This window comes from Dermacentor albipictus, chromosome 10 (assembly GCF_038994185.2).
Source record: "Dermacentor albipictus isolate Rhodes 1998 colony chromosome 10, USDA_Dalb.pri_finalv2, whole genome shotgun sequence".
In the NCBI taxonomy this organism is placed as follows: domain Eukaryota; kingdom Metazoa; phylum Arthropoda; class Arachnida; order Ixodida; family Ixodidae; genus Dermacentor; species Dermacentor albipictus.
Window position 1 is genome coordinate 70,088,422 of NC_091830.1, and position 17,126 is coordinate 70,105,547.

Below are 17,126 nucleotides of genomic sequence, written 5' to 3' on the forward strand. Positions count from 1 at the left end.
GGAGAAGAAAGTCCGCCTCCTGATGCGTGGTGTGAAGGAGGAACCCTTTGCCGGAATGGTACGAAGCCCACCGCAGACCGTCGACGAGTTTCTTCGCGAGGCCACCAGCATCGAGAAGACACTCGAGATGCGAAACCGGCAATTCGACCGCCGCACGAACTCGACAAATTACGCCGGAGTTCAATCACTGGCCACCGACGACCTGCGGGAGACTATCCGAGCGGTCGTGCGGGAGGAGCTGCAAAAGCTGTTCCCACCATCACAGCCACATTGGCTTCGATTGCTGACGCCGTGCGTGAAGAGCTCCAACAACAACTTGGAGTAGCACGTGTATCGCCCCAGCCTGAGCCGCAAGCGATGACCTACGCCGCCGTCGCACGCCGTCAAGGTCCCCCTCCGCGATCGCGCCATGGCCCTGTCACGCCGCAGTTCCGTCGTCCGCCGCCGCCGCCGCCAGCACGACCACCCGTCGCCCAGCGCACCTACGCGAGGAAGACGGACATTTGGCGCACTCCTGACCACCGCCCACTCTGCTACCACTGCGGAGAAGCGGGTCACGTTTACCGACGATGTCCATACCGGGAGATGGGACTGCGAGGTTTCGCCGTAAACGCTCCGCGCCCGCAGCAAGATGAACGCCCCCGCGATATCGCCGATTACCTCGCCGCTACTCAGTGGAGCTCTCGACGACCGTCGCGTTGGCCGTCACCAGGCCGCTACCTGTCGCCGCAGCGCCGACCATACACTGGCCCAGCCCGGGGCCGGTCAGCGAGCCCATATCCGGAAAACTAAAAGCAGTAACCGATGGAGGTGCGGTTGCTGTTCGTCGAACTGACGAAGATCCTCCGCTGCCGACGAAGACACCGAAGAAAGTACCTCGACGACATAACGACACGCCGCTGTCCCGACGAAATCAGGAAGCCAAGACAACACCGATGAAAGGCGACTTGACGACGCGACGTTCCAGCTTCAGTTCAACGCGACGCAGCCGTGATCCGACGCCAAGACCCAACTGCGACGCCAGACAAAGAACCACCGACCTCGACGTACTTCTCGACGGCCACGCAGTCACTGCCTTAGTCGACACAGGGGCCGATTACTCCGTAATGAGTGGACACATTGCCGCCCAGTTGAAGAAGGTTAAGACTGCATGGGAGGGCCCCCAAATTTGGACTGCTGGAGGACACCTCATTACGCCGACTGGAATCTGCACGGCAAGAATTACCGTTCATGACCGGACTTACCCTGCCACCTTCGTTATCCTCCAACAGTGTTCACGAGACGTCATTCTCGGCATGGACTTCCTGAATCAACATGGCGCAGTCATCGACCTGAAGTCGAAATCGATAACGCTGTCACAAGATCAAGCGATACCGCCGGACAGCTGTCGTAGTCACCACGCCTTGAGTGTGCTTGAAGAGCAAGTGAGCATCCCGCCGCGCTCCAGCATTATTATTTCCGTCGGCACTGAAACACCCGCTGACGTAGAAGGCGTCATCGAGGGCGACCAACATCTACTGCTCGACCGTGAAATTTGCGTAGCCAGAGGGATCACTCGACTTCATGGAGGGCAAGTGGAAGTTATGCTAACCAACTTCAGCCAAGAGTTCAAGCACATCAACAAGGGCACGACAATCGCATACATCGAGGAAACTGCGGAAACCAGCAATGCCTTTGTCCTCTCGGATTCAGCCGCATCTACCCCGATGAGAATTGTCCCCGAACCAGACTTCGACGTGAATCGAAGTCTTCTTATGAGTAAGCAGCAACAGATCAGAAGTCTTCTCCAACGATACAAAGACTGCTTTTCGACGTCATCGAGGATTCGACAAACACCAGTTGCAAAGCATCGCATAATAACCGAAGAGAGCGTTCGACCACTCCGCCAGAGCCCTTACCGAGTTTCGACGCGAGAACGTGAAGCTATTAGGCAACAAGTCGACGAAATACTGCGCGACGACATCATCCAGCCGTCGAAAAGCCCGCGGGCCTCTCCTGTAGTCCTGGTAAAGAAAAAGGACGGAACCCTACGCTTCTGCGTCGATTATCGTCGACTGAACAAGATCACGAAGAAGGACGTGTACCCCCTTCCACGGATAGACGACGCATTGGATCGGCTCTGCAACGCTAAATATTTCTCGTCGATGGACCTCAAGTCTGGCTACTGGCAAATAGAAGTCGACGAGAGAGATCGCGAAAACACTGCCTTCATCACGCCAGACGGCCTCTACGAGTTCAAGGTCATGCCATTCGGACTTTGCTCGGCGCCTGCAACGTTTCAGCGCGTCATGGACACGGTGTTAGCCGGACTGAAGTGGCAGACGTACCTTGTTTACCTGGATGACGTCGTTGTCTTCGCCGGAAATTTCGATGATCACCTTAGGCGGCTTGCGACAGTGTTAGAAGCCATCAAGTCATCAGGGCTCACTCTGAAGCCGGAAAAGTGCCGTTTCGCTTACGGTGAGCTTTTGTTCCTAGGCCACGTGATCAGCAAATCAGGAGTACGCCCCGACCCACAGAAGACAGCTGCCATCGCAAAGTTCCCGTAGCCAACCGACAAAAAGGCAGTGCGCAGATTCCTTGGCATGTGTGCCTACTATAGGCGCTTTGTCAAGGACTTTTCACGCATCGCGGAGCCGCTAACACATCTAACCAAATGTGATGTCGCGTTCAAGTGGGAAACGCCGCAGGCCAAGGCGTTTCAAGAACTCAAACGACGCATGCAGTCGCCGCCGGTACTTGCACACTTCGACGAGGACGCCGATACCGAAATCCACACTGACGCCAGTAGCCTAGTCCTCGGTGCCGTCCTAGTCCAGAGGAAAGAAGGACTTGAAAGGGTGATATCGTATGCTAGCCGGTTGCTGTCAAAAGCCGAAAGCAACTATTCTACGACTGAAAAGGAATGCCTCGCCATCATTTGGGCTACAGCTAAATTCCGCCCTTACCTCTATGGCAGGCCATTCAAAGTCGTCAGTGACCATCACGCATTGTGTTGGCTAGCTAACTTAAAGGACCCTTCAGGATGGCTGGCGCGGTGGAGCCTCAGACTACAAGAATATGACGTCACGGTAATATACAAGTCCGGAAGAAAACACTCCGACGCCGACTGCTTATCGCGCGCCCCCATCGATCCCCCGCCGCAAGACGACGAGGACGACGACGCCTTCCTTGGGATAATAAGCGCGGAAGACTTCACTAAACAGCAACGAGCCGACCCGGAGCTAAAAGGCCTCGTCGAGCATTTGGAAGGGAACACCGACGTTGTCCCTAGGGCATTTAAGCGCGCGTTGTCTTCGTTGACGCTACAAAACAACCTGCTCGTGAAGAAGAACTTCTCACCAGTCCGCGCCAGCTACCTTCTTGTGCTACCGTCAGCGCTGCGTCCAGAAATACTGCACGCCCTACACGACGATCCAACCGCTGGGCACCTCGGATTCTCCCGGACGCTGTCGGGAATATAGGAAAGGTATTACTGGCCGCGCCTAACCGCCGACGTCGCCCGTTACGTCAAGACATGCCGAGACTGTCAACGACGCAAGACACCACCGACAAGGCCAGCAGGATTGCTACAGCCGATTGAACATCCTCGCCGACCATTCCAGCAGATTGGGATGCATTTGTTGGGGCCATTTCCGATATCAACATCCGGGAATAAGTGGATTGTCGTTGCGACGGACTATCTCACCCGTTTTGCTGAAACTAAAGCTCTACCAAAAGGCAGCGCAGCCGAAGTGGCGAAATTTTTCGTGGAGAACATCCTGCTGCCACATGGTGCCCCAGAAGTCCTCATCACCGACAGAGGAACGGCTTTTACAGGAGAGCTCACCCAAGCCATTCTGCAGTACAGCCAGACAAGCCACAGGAGGACAACTGCCTACCATCCGCAGACGAATGGTCTCACGGAGCGCCTGAACAAGAGCCTCGCCGACATGCTAGCAATGTACGTGGACGTCGAACACAAGACGTGGGACGCCGTCCTGCCATACGTAACCTTTGCGTACAACACGGCGGTGCAAGAAACAACACAGATCACGCCGTTCAAGCTGGTCTACGGCAGGAACCCGACGACGACGCTCGACGCCATGCTGCCGCACGTCACTGACGAGGAGTACGTTGACGTCGCTACCTATCTCCAGCGCGCCGAAGAAGCCCGACAGCTCGCCGCCTGCGAATCAAGAGTTAGCAGAGGAACGATAGCCGACACTACAACCTCCGACGACGCTTCGTCGAGTACCAGCCCGGCGACCGTGTTTGGGTGTGGACCCCTATACGCCGACGAGGACAGAGCGAGAAGCTTTTGCGTCGCTATTTCGGACCGTACAAGATCATCCGACGTATTGGCGCACTGGACAATGAGGTCGTGCCAGACGGCATTTCGGTGTCACAGCGGCGCCGCTCACGACCTCAAATAGTCCACATTGTGCGACTCAAGCCGTACTACTACCTTTGGACTTTTGTTTCTTTTCGTTGTTTTGTTACGTATGTTTAATAAGTGTCCTTTTGTGTTTCACTCTCTTATATTTGTAGCATCGGGACGATGCTTTTTAAGAGGGGGGTATTGACACGTGTACTTATCTTTATCGGGCAACCACGTTTCGCAGCCTAACAAATGTAATCGCACAGCGCGGGACGCGCCGGTATGTATCCGAAGTTTCTGAAATGGTATCGATGCTTCTATCCGCTGTCTGCTGCCGCCGAACCTTGTATTACCTGATCTCATCGCGTGACATGAATGGTGTAGAACTTTGTGGAAGGCACGCGGGTCCGAGCGATTAGTATGGAACATACGACGACTGCTCTATAAAAGCCGACGCACTTGACCCGCTGATCAGATTTTCGACGATCGCCGAGCGTGTTCGCCGCTATCGTTGTGCTATAAGTGTAGCCTGTTTTGTGGGCACAGGTTCGCCCAATAAAAGTTTGTTTTCTTGTTCACAGTATCGCTACTGTGTTATTCAACGTCACCACCACGTGACAATATAAGGTCCATAAGGCTGGCGAGATTTGTGAGGATTTCCTTATATGTGTGACACGGAACCTGTGAGTTGGCTACTCCTCCAGCGGATTATCAGATAGCACGACGGCTTATTTACCGTAGTAAAACAAGTGTCATAGCAGTCATGCCATGTGTCCTCTTCGCAGGTCTGCGAGCAACATGCATTGCAGATTTATTTGTTGTCCCCCATTAGCCTTTCTCCTTATGTTGATATGAAAGCAGTAAAATTGGATGGTTGGTAAAATCTGTTACGTCCTGTCAACTCCGTACCTCTCCTATGAATTGTGGGGTAAATAAGTTTTTTTTGGAAAGTGTGCGCCTTTAAGGCATAAGCGAGCTCCACGGCAGTTTGCAATTTGGGCTTGTGTAATTCTCTCGAAATATGTTCACGAGGAACATTGCAAAATCGGCACCCTAAAAAAGACTTGTCCACTTATCGGCCTTCTGCATTTTCCCTAAGATATTTCTGAAAACCCAAACTCAAAACTGATACTGAGGTAAAACCACTTCTTATCATACATCCTTGTCAATGAAGCAAAGCTCAATGGTTTCTGGATGTTGTGGTACCAAGTACTACATTGCATTGGAAACTTAGGCTGATCATGTCTGACCAAGGGATGTATTCTCGGACAATAGCTTTGGACGATATCATTCCCAGCGTGTGTTTATTGGCTTGTCGAGGAATGGGTCATGCAAAGGCAGTAGTATTGCCCTAAGTGTTGACCTGAGAATACGTCCCCAACCCCATTTGTCTACGAATTTCTGGTGTGCAAATGCGATTGTACCATTTGGTTTTATTGCAAATGCACGTGGTAGAGAAATTCATGGATCATTTTCAATATACAGATGCGGATAACAGAACACAGATTTTCAAAAAAGCATCACATACTTGGGTCATACCCTAAGAGCAGTTATGTTTTAATGATTATATGATGAGGTACCTTACCTATGGTTAAAAAAACGCACGGCTATAAACGAGTGAAGACATCTGAAAAGTCTCGAAGCACTTGACATAACACAAAAAGGTCAAAAATATTCAAAGCACTTGCGTAGCGGACAGATGATTGGGATTGCCGGACGGGACACTGAGGGCAATAAAGCGATTACATTGTACATTTTGAGACACGAACTCTAAATCTTTTAACCATGATGGACAAACTGTTAGATAAAATTTTGTTAGCGCTTTTCATGCTGGGCACTTAAGTATACATCACAGATTGATAAGCTACCCAACGTGAAATATTAGATGAGAGCTCTGCTGAACCATGAAGCTGTTTCTTTACGCTTGATGTTTTATTATGTGCGGTGTGCCATTTTGCATGCGGATGATAAGTGATTCTGTCACTTGGAATATGTGAAGTCATTAGCCGATCTACTTTTGTAAGGAACATGTTCCAATTTGGCTGAACATAAAGAAAATTTAAAGCGTTAAACAGCATGGCCATAAATAAAGCATGTTTCCTTATATGACTTGAAAGGTAGCTTTTGTGTAAACTTCAATAATTTCCTTTGGGATAGAAATATGGATACCGAACTTTCGAAATGTATTGTCACGGATGTCTGATGAAATACGTTATAAGGGAAGTTCAATCGGTTTGGTTTGTATGAAATCAGCGTTTTCGAAGAAAAAATACCTACCTTTGTTGTTTCTGATTGAAGCCTTTTTAGCGCAAAGGCATAGAATGAAGCCAAATGCGTTAAAATATGATTAACATTGTGTTAGAAGGTAGTACTATTATTAAACTATATTTTCTTCTGCACCACGCATGTAGGTGGGTGTTCTTGAAAACGTTGTTCAGGCTATTTCACTCAAAGCTTACATTCTGGATCGCAGGGAGGGGGTAGGGTATGACTGCGACAGCTTGAAAACGAAGATTGTTCACCAGTGATCAAAGACAACCCATCTAAAGAATTTCGAAATCAGGTTTGGGGAAGTTTTCCTGGGCATTGTGTGCCACTGGTTTGAGCTGTTCCACAGCCACTGCCTTGGCCTGGTAAAGTTTAGCTACAATATTACGGTGTCTATATATCCGTGCTGATTTCTGACAAACATAAGCAGTTTCCTTCTTATCATCCTTCAGTACTTTGGTTATTATTCGCTTCACCAGGGTAGTAATGCCTGACACTGCATATGCAATGAAGTTGCCTAGCTCATTGTTGAATTTGCAGGTCGAACATTTCTACGTCCCTATTGGTTCCAAGAAGTGACGGTCATGCTGGAACTAACTATTATATTTTAAAATAAGCACATTGTAGTTCACAGTCTAGTCGACGTGTTTTTCATGAGGTTTAGAACAGGGAACTGTATTCGTCAGGGTGAGAGTGCCATGGGTGCACTGGCACATTTGATTCACCATATCATTCGCTGCGTCAGCACAGATAAGTTTAGAATGCACTACAATACCGTGACCAGTTTTACATATGCAATTGATTCAGTCTGGTAAAGTAGGAGGACAAATTTCAAAAGCGCATAGTAAGCGAGCTTTATTGCCAGTCATTCGTCGACTTCAATAAATTTACGTACACAAACAGACTTGAAGTAGAGGTTCGAGGCATACGCCTAAGCTCAAACCCTTGGCTTTGCAGCTTTTGGTGCAGGCACTGGGGTCTGGGCATCCAGAGCCATAAACTGCAGCAAAGAGATGATAAAATTCGCAATAACATCGATTATTACACTTCAATTAACAATTGATGTTAATGTAATTTAGTCACAGTGTAACGTTCAATGCTTGCTTATCAGAAAGTTGGTATATCGCGACACACCTTATACGTTAGTCGAAAATGTGGGCATACATGAATTGGTCGAGCCATCAGTTCATTTAGAATAACGAGAACACCGCTTCGCACCTGACACTTTTGCGTTGTCCACGTCCACAACTTTCTCGAGATGCGAACCAGTCAGCCCTCCACTACCGTGGTGCGTATTTCTGATGTATCGGGATGAACACACAGATACTCAGCCACATGCATACTTTCCCTGTCCCAGATATTACCGAGCGCTATAGGTTCTACATTGTTCAGTTACAGGTATGTTCAGCTTGAAAGTGGGCAACTCTTATGGCGTATATGATGTGTAGGCTGAGTGACAAAAGCGTGCCTTCTTCACAGCTAAAGGGTATTGCGCCTGTAAACAAGGGCACAATCATTCAAGAATGTCGATAAATATATACAATGAAAACTGCATGGAAGGATTAATACTGCGTTAAAAACCCTATTAAGCGAACATGTTTAGTTTAATCTTCCCACATTGCAATCGTCTCTACATGGCGCGGTATCGGGCACAGTGCGTCAATATGCCACCGGATATTCTCACCGCATGCGTACTCTAAAAACAAGAGAGGGTATCGCAGGAGTGAAGCGGCCGATTAACTCTTCAAAGCCTTGTTCTACTCTGACAAAATGTCGCGTGGAGTGAGATGCATTGTTCACTCAGTGAATAAGAGAGAGTGAAATGTGCCTATGATTCTGCCCTTCTGAGAAAGAGTATAATACCCCTTCTGCTCTTGCGGCAGTAAAGTACAAAACGAAGCGTAATCTTCTGCTTCAACTGCAGGACTCTGGCGCCGAACATCACGGTGTATCACTCACTCACGCTGAGCAAAGAACACACTGTTTTGCTTCTAGGAGAACAGGCAGCTGCAGTTGAAAGGAACGCCGAGCGAGCGCTCTACTTTTTTCACTCGGAGTTGCACCACCGCTTTCCCGCTCAACATCACGGTGTAGCACAGCACTAGAGAATAAGGACCCGTCCAGCGAGCAGCAACGAAGGCCATCCAAAGAAGACCGTGTGTCAGCCATATCGCGTCGCCGCGAAAACACGACAGTCGTTCGTCCTTCCTTGGATATAATGACAAATCTTTTACGGTCAGTGAATTCTATCTTAGGCGCAAATTTTGCGTACATAACATGCTATCGCAAGGAAGTCATCGCGGCGCTTAGCTGACACCATTGACGACGGACTAGGCAAGTGTTCTGTGTCTCTCGATTTCAATCGCGAAAGCCAGTAGTCGCGATAACTGCGTGCGATTGTATCACTTGCCGCTTTCCGTAAGTGCTTTGACAATCGAAAACGCTGCCATAGCCATAGTATATTCAATAAGACATGAGGCGAGAGGACGCTAAGAATGGTTTGTTCACCAGCCCATGATTCCGAGCCTATGCGAAGCGTGGTTAGTGTGTTTTTTATGTGTACACAGTCAGGAACACCTAAAGGCTGTACAGGACGCTAAGAAATGAGCTGCTGTTTTAGAATATGGCACACGAAACAAGCTTCCTGCACAATTTATCTACATTACCAGCCCCATGTTTAGGAGCTCATCTGGTAATCTCTGCCATATAAGTACACTCGTGTTGTGCCAGAAATGCGTTTGCTGCCCAATAATGTGGCGTATCTTTGATCATAGTGTCAATACTTTGTGGGTTTCCAGATGCTTGTTCTATTTTTTGCTTTCCACTCTATACTTTATTTTTCAAAACAAGGTGCTCATTGAAATGAAAGGATATTTCTGCACTGTAATAGTGATGAAACTTTAGAGAATATACTTATTTTTTATTACAACATGTGTTCGAAATTTCATGGGCATCATTGCAATCTGATTTTTTGTTTTTGTCAGTATGCTTGTGAAATTTCATTCAGTTTTTATTGCGACTTATCAATAAAGATTTTGGCGTTTTAAGCGAGAAAATTATTCATTTCAATAACTCGGCGACTACAGATTCTTTGTTTTAGAGTGTATCAAATAGGTGCTTGCTCAAAGTAACATCCCTAATGAGATGCATATTTATCTAATTTGAAAATCATTAAACACAATATATACAAAGACGCCTTATGTCAAAACCACAGCATAGGTGTTTAGATGTCATTATCGCAATGATCCACGCACGTAGGAATGGTTGATGTCATGAGAGGGTGTTCGCACTTCGGCTGCCGATGTGCTGTGAACGGTAGTAAATATACATTAAATTGAATATATATTTCGCGGACCATATATACCGGAACTAATTGTCGAAAAAATTGCTGGCAAGACGCATTGAATAAATCTGACGCAAAATATTCATAGTTACCGCGTTTTATATTCCGGTAAACACCGGCAGGTCGGGTGCAATAGCCGGTGATGAGGGGCAGCCACGTGTGTGGCCTGCAAGGTGCAGCCACTGGTAGCACAGAACTAAACCGAACAAAGTCAGAGCTATTTACAGCCGGTAGACGGTGTATAATCGTTCTCTGGTGGTTCAACTTTGCGATAGCGAGAAATAACAAAATATTTCTTTGCATTTATGACACCGTGTTTTACTCATTTAGCACAGCGCCTCCGGTTGGCTGCACCGTGGAGGCACTTCATGTTTGCATCACCACTCGCCCACCATGCCGCTCGATCTTCCAGTATTTAGCGGAATACTGAACAAGCCAGAACTATCTACAGTTTGACTTACTATCTCCCGTGAGAGCCTCGTCATTTCTCTCGTCGGCTGCAGTGATCGTCCCCATGAATGCTGCAAACACAAGGACAATCATAACATCAACAACAGAACATGAAAGCCAAAATAAACGTTTATTTGCCAATCTAGAATATTCTTCTACTGTTAAACAGCATGCGTAATCAGAAACATTTCTCTCAATAACACGGAACAAGGAATGATCCATTTGTGTTAATTTTCACGGAAGCTCAACGTCACAATGTGGGTGCATGCAATGTAATAGATAACGCACTACGATGCAGCTATAGAACGGGTACTCTGTTGCGTGTACAGTAGTGAATTTCGGGTATATTCTGATTAATGATTCTATTTTGCCTAATGTATCTCTTGACGCGACAAGACATGCTCACCTGCAAGGAGTGCGACGAGCGTGATGGCAGCGGTGAACTTCATCTCAGCAACGAGTCTAACTTTCTTGTCTGTGCAGACAAAGAGAAAAGTACATCTTTGGTGGCTAAAGAAAGAGAGCGTACAGATGTCCAAAAGTGAAATTCAAGTGCCCTGGATGATGAGTGCCTTCAAGCATATTTAAAATACCTAAAAGATTGTGAACCTGTTCCTCATCATGAGCACCTATGAGCAAGGAGCACTTTGAGAACATAGGGTTTTGTGACTTGAGCAGATATGTCTAAGGTTAAGCTTCGCAACATGATTTTTTGGCACATTTTGGGGTGAGCGTATCGGTCAACGTATTTCAAATATCATAATTAGACAACCTACAATAGCACAGAAAATCAGAATTTCTTTTTTAAGTTCTGACATGCTCGATTTCGAGCCATCTAAACATTTAGCTCCAATGCAAGCAAAGCGTTACAGAACGCTGATAAATCAGAAGATAACACAGCGATGGCTTTTAGAATGGACACGCAGTAGCAAATAATAGAGCGATAGAGGAGAAAATTCGTTGATTGCTCGGAAAAATATGAACGTACCTGATGGGAAGAAATACCACGTTGAGGCCAGGTAGTGGATCGAGCTACTGATGCAAGGTGCACGAAGGCCCGACCCTCCGTGTCTTTTATATCTCTACTCTGGCCAGAAATAGAAGTGCACGTGGAGCAAACTGCCACGTAGTTGTTTTCAAGTACATTTTGCACGGGTGAATGCCTTTACTGTCATCGTTTTCATGGTGTTCTTGGTTTGTTTAAATAACAAAACAATGAATTCATGCCAAGAATCTACTGATAAACAGGAAACCGGAAACATACTTTTCTTATCCATAGGCAATTTTTATATCCATGTCCCAGGTTAGCTCCGCTTTCGGTTTTATGTGTATTTCATCCGGAAGGAATGACTTGTCCTATCCTATCATAAATATGAGTGGGAGAACGTTTCGTGAATATCGCACTACGGTATTTAGCAAGGGCTAATTTGCTCTTCAGCGACGCGAGGGAATATCGGCACAAAATTATTTGATACTAAATCCGAAATGAACCCGTCAATCGCAGCACTACAGGTCATTAAAATATATTCTTTAAAACCCCAGCGAATGGAAACATTTTCCTTGTATGCACACAGTATTGTCATGCCAACACATATACAGTATTGGATACTGCTTATCACTCATATTTTAGTGCCATGGGGAGAGAAATAGGACAATTGTGTGAAAGTTTGCGTTGAACGAAATGTAGAAGCCGAAGTACGAATGAGTTGCAAGTTCCAGCCCGCGATTGGCCCCAAAAATCCCCGCGCGAAGTGTTCGAATATCCACGCGCAACGCCCTCATTATCATCATTGTCCTATTGAAAACCAGGGAGGGGGCTGGTAACATTTGACACGCCTGTACCGACTGAGGCATCTCTTCTCGTACAGATAAGAATGGGAGCTGTAGTAAAAGTGGTAATTCAGCCAGGAAACTCGGATAATATCGGGATATTGCGGGGAAGACATTGAAATATTGTCTACGAGAAAATATTACATTGTATTCGTAGTGCCGATTTTAAGAGATGCATACCCACAGGGAAAACAAAGTTCTAGTGAAGACAGATACGTGAAATAGAGAACAAATACAATCTAGTCTTAGGAGAAGCAGATGTGTCCGTGGTCTTGGGTGTAGCTCCTTTCAGCGAGGACTGTGGCACTAATGGTTGTCAACGGCCTCTCTAGTGGCAATGTTCCCCTAGTGGCAAGTTCCCCTAGTGGCAATGTGTGAAGGGCCTCGCACAACTAGTCCGAAGACGGGGGAGCATTCGCCAGATGCGGTAAGTTGTTTTGTTACCCACTTTCATTGCCATCATTTATCATTTGTTTAATTCAGTTGGGAAGTACAAGTATATTGCCCGGTTTTTTTTTGTTGTCTTTGTTTCTTGGCTTCTAATATTATAAATAACAAAAATTGCGTTCTCGGTTAACCCTCTTTCTAAAGGTAAGATGGTGTCGATAGTGTCGGAAAGCTGCATCGCCAGCACAACCTTAAAAGTGCGCTTTGGGCATTCAGTCAGCGCATTTGTCAACACTTCTTTGGTAGTTTCCACGCCTTCTGGCGAGTAGCCTAAGGCGAAAGCATGCTTACAGCTATACAGCTATTCTTCACACATAGTCTGAACAACATAAATTGTGGATTTAACTATAATTTCGAAAGGACAGCAGTAAGTGTACGTATCAGTTTTAACAGAATTTGCAAGGGTGCCCTGAACGTACATATTCTCAAGTACTGCAACTAGTGGCCAAATATGGAGCTCTGTTGCGCTGACTACGTTGAGGCGATGGCGGCGACCATCCTGTGCTGCGAAATGTTCCCAACCTAGATGAAGCACAGATACCGTTACATTACCAGAAGATATATTTCCGAAACTGCTGTACGCATAGGCATAAATTGAACGATGATATCTCCACAAAGTGCTTCCAGTGGGTTTATATCCACAGGATCGCCCCGTCATGCCAGTTTCGCAGACTTCCTCATTGAAGAATCACCTTTCCCATACAACGTCTGCGCAAGCCATACATCACTTGACTGGCTGCACTCATCCGTAAGACGACCAATGTAGTACTCGGAATTCCTCTCTGTGCTAGCACACAGGTACTCATGAAATTGCCATGCTCTAAGACAGTCACCGAACTCGTTCGCAACCACCACCATCGTAGGAGCTACGCGTACAAAAAGCAAAACACCCGCTGAACATCTTACGTAGCGTAGCGCCATACCTGCCGAGCACCATGCCGCTCAATGTACAAGGTTTATCCCTGCATCAAATATGACCTCGCTCATGAGATATTGACCAGAAAAATAACGAGGTCGTTAGGGATGAACGAGTAACATATTCTGCACCATGCACAGCGCATGTCATTTCAGAGTGGCATACTAATAAGGCCACATAGAGCGTACGTCAGATGGTATGTGAAATTTCGGAATTTGACCGTGGCCTCCGTGTAGTGCACACAACACAGATCATGCACACAACCTCCTCCAATAGCGCCGTGCTAAAGGGGATCGCGGCAGCTACCCAGCCCTTTCCTCACTCAACCACACGGAAAGGAAGATAGGCGCAACTATTATGGCTCAATTACAGCAACATTTTTATCAGCCGATCAAGGTAATCTGGAGCACTGGTATTTAAGGGATGTCAAGGAATTGACGAGAGTTCTGCATGAGTTGCGCAATAAATCGCCGAAATATTGAGGCTGATCAAGCAGGCCCAGAAGAATCAGTAGCGAAGCAGCCAGGTCAAAAGCCATATGGGGTCAGGCGTCGGATATTCCCTATGTGTACACCGTTATCAAGTACCCTCAAAACGTGCTAATCCGACAACAACAAGCCGGGACCTTCCTCGGCGCCACCGATATGCACATTTTAAATGGCCTACAGATCAAAGATTGACCACTTCGCAATCATCTCGAGGGTAACCACAATATTCCCCATGTTTTATGTCCCTATTTCCCCACACTAAAGCCCACACCCCCTTGCACTGCCCTGAGGGATAACACCACTGCTCATTGTCTCAACAAAGCAACGCGGGGCCGAGACCAAGTGCTGATTACAGTCGTTGTCGGCGGCGAACTGCAGAATGCTCAACGCTCTTTGTGTGCACTTAGGCACAATGGTAAGTGTAGATCAGGAGGATTGCATAAAGCGGCTTCTCAGATTTTGGAACGGCTTACTGTAAGCCATGGGGTGAAAGAGTGCAAAATATCTGCTGGTGACAATATAAGGGCTACTCAGTTGTCTCTGACTGGCAACGATACCATGAAAATTTCCTCGCAACTAAACTAGGAATAGAGCCCGACTCAGGTGCAGGAACCATTGCACCTGAATGCGCAGACACATTATACACTCAGATGACAGTTAGGAGTTTCAGAGCGCGGCTCTTAGGCGTCCATTTCATGCTCTAGATTTCTGTACCACTGTGATGTGCCACACTCATATAAGCGAAATCAGCGTCAATCTCTCGAATATTAAAATGTTTTCACGCAATAAACAAATTTTGTATATTTACATTACGCTTAGCCTATACTGTGCTATACTAGCCTCTCTTTTAGTCTTACTCATAAAGCATTGCTTTTCGGTTTGGCTAATGCCTCTGCATCAAACATCCAAATGGTGTATAGATATTTAAAATAAATCCCTTCGTATACCTAAAGGATGTCTGATGAAGCCTCGCCTCTTAATATACGTGAACGATATAAAATTACCCAGTAAATTTATATCGGGGTAGGCATGAGGGCTTCTACAAAACAGGCGCTATCATGAATTCACATTTTTTTTCAAAGGGTAACGCTAACTGCGGTTCATCTGTGATGGTATACATTTCAGCTAAATTCTGTAATATTGAACTGTATATTGTCCTGAGGATCACCACTTTCCCAGAACTCCCAGATTTAGTTGTGAACTATCTGCTCTACCTTCTTATTGTAACTGGCATTTGGAGCCCCTTCTTACCTGTAAACGTTTTACTGTATGCAGTGCAATGATGGACAAGTGCTGAACAAATAATATGCTTCACTTTCTCGTTTCCTTTCTTCTTTCATCCTTTCTTTCTTATGCTGACTGCGCTTTGCCGAATAACAATTTATCTTACTTTTGCATAATCATGTATTCCGTAGGATCGAGCTCCTCGATGCAAAACTAGTACGAATTCTTTCGAGCCTTCTATTGCTAGGTTTTTATTATTTACTGTTATTTACTGTCGCAACAGGCAGTGCTCTGCAATTATCCAAGAAATTAGCCAAGCAGTCGTATAGACTGTTTCTTCCTCTCAAACTCCCATTTGTGCTCGAAGCTGAACTGAAATATTGTTCGATTTGATTTGCTTGGGCGCACAACTGAAATATTATAATAAGGAAAACACAAACAGCGACAGCAGACTGTTTTAATTGCTGACACGTTTGAGAATTGTTTAATAACGTTTTATGATATGGTTCTACTATTCCACCCATCATTATCACCATCTACATGGGCGAACAACCAGTGAAAACCACCAAAGTTCATCAATATCGCGCAATAGGCACCCCTCACTTCGTGTAAACGAAGGCAAGACACATTCGAAGTCAAATATTCTTTGTGCTTAATCAACACGACACGGTTAAATGAAGCTGCACGCAATGTTCTGAAAACAGGGCACCACTTGTTACCCGATAGTGGCGTAGGGGGCAAGCGTTACCCGAACCAATGCTGGCTTCATCGTGTAGGGAAGTCTGTACTTACAAATGATGAATATTGCTGGCGCCACGCGTCTAGCACAGAACTTTTATTTAGCAGTTCATGTCCAAATATCGAGGCAAGGCTTGTCAACTGTAACAGCTAATACTCGCTTGTTATTTTAGTGTTGTTTTCGAGATTTACAGAAAATTTTCAACAAATATGGACTCTGCGTTTTACTTATAGCTATTCTTTATCGTAGTTTAGTCACACTTGTTCTGCTCAAAACTATAAGAAAAACCGATTTTTCATACGCAGAAAAATGCAATTGCAATGAAGTTCCACACAATATAAACCAATCTTTTACCAACTTTTCATGCAGGCAACATAGCAGAAAAAAATTGGAGGACGTTTAAGCTTCGCCTTCAAGAGTGGGACGCGACAGCGTTCCCGTCGACCCGCCAAGGGGTATAAGACAATGCGCTACGGCACAGCAATCACTTACGATGCGCCCCGCATCGGACTTAGCGCCCACCTATCGCGCGGTGAGCGTCGAGCAACGCAGCGTTCAGCGCGGCAACGAAACGTGCGCCTGAGCGAACGAAACGAACCAAAGAACTCGGTGTCTCGGAGGGGAAACGATCTACGCCAGCCAAACGTCGTGATCGGCACGGGCAGAGAGATAGATAGTAATCTAAACCGGGAGCACGGCGAAGCGTCGTCAGGGGAGAGGGAGTCCCGCGACGCGCCTGGCAGCGGTCCCAATGCGCGCGCGGCGCGCCTCCTGTCGGGGCAGCGCCGTACATTGAGAGGAGGGGGTCTTCTGTGTTTGCCGCAAGATGGCTCTGCGTGTGCGGAAAGCGCAGAAGAAATGCAGCGGAAACGCACTTCGCAACTCGTGTAATTGTGACTTCTGTACGTTACATGTTCATAATTACCGATATACACCGCAGTATAACTTTCCACGGCTCGTTTCGAAGGCAACACCGCATTCACTAGAGCCGCGTTTGCACCGCTTGGAAGCATCGAACTGGATAGCAGAAGAAGAGGCTTGTTCGAACGGCCACGTTTGCG

The 17,126-nt window shown here is 46.6% G+C and overlaps 1 long non-coding RNA gene across 1 annotated transcript; it reads right to left on the minus strand.

The window, feature by feature from the left end:
• Positions 1-7,469: 7,469 nt before the first annotated feature.
• LOC135898457 (uncharacterized) lies at positions 7,470-11,456 on the minus strand. The gene is made up of 4 exons (XR_011508860.1): positions 11,410-11,456; positions 10,828-10,896; positions 10,433-10,492; positions 7,470-7,628 (listed from the first exon to the last, which is right to left on the minus strand). It is a non-coding gene; the product is annotated as an uncharacterized lncRNA (long non-coding RNA).
• Between the last annotated feature and the right edge of the window lie 5,670 nt (positions 11,457-17,126).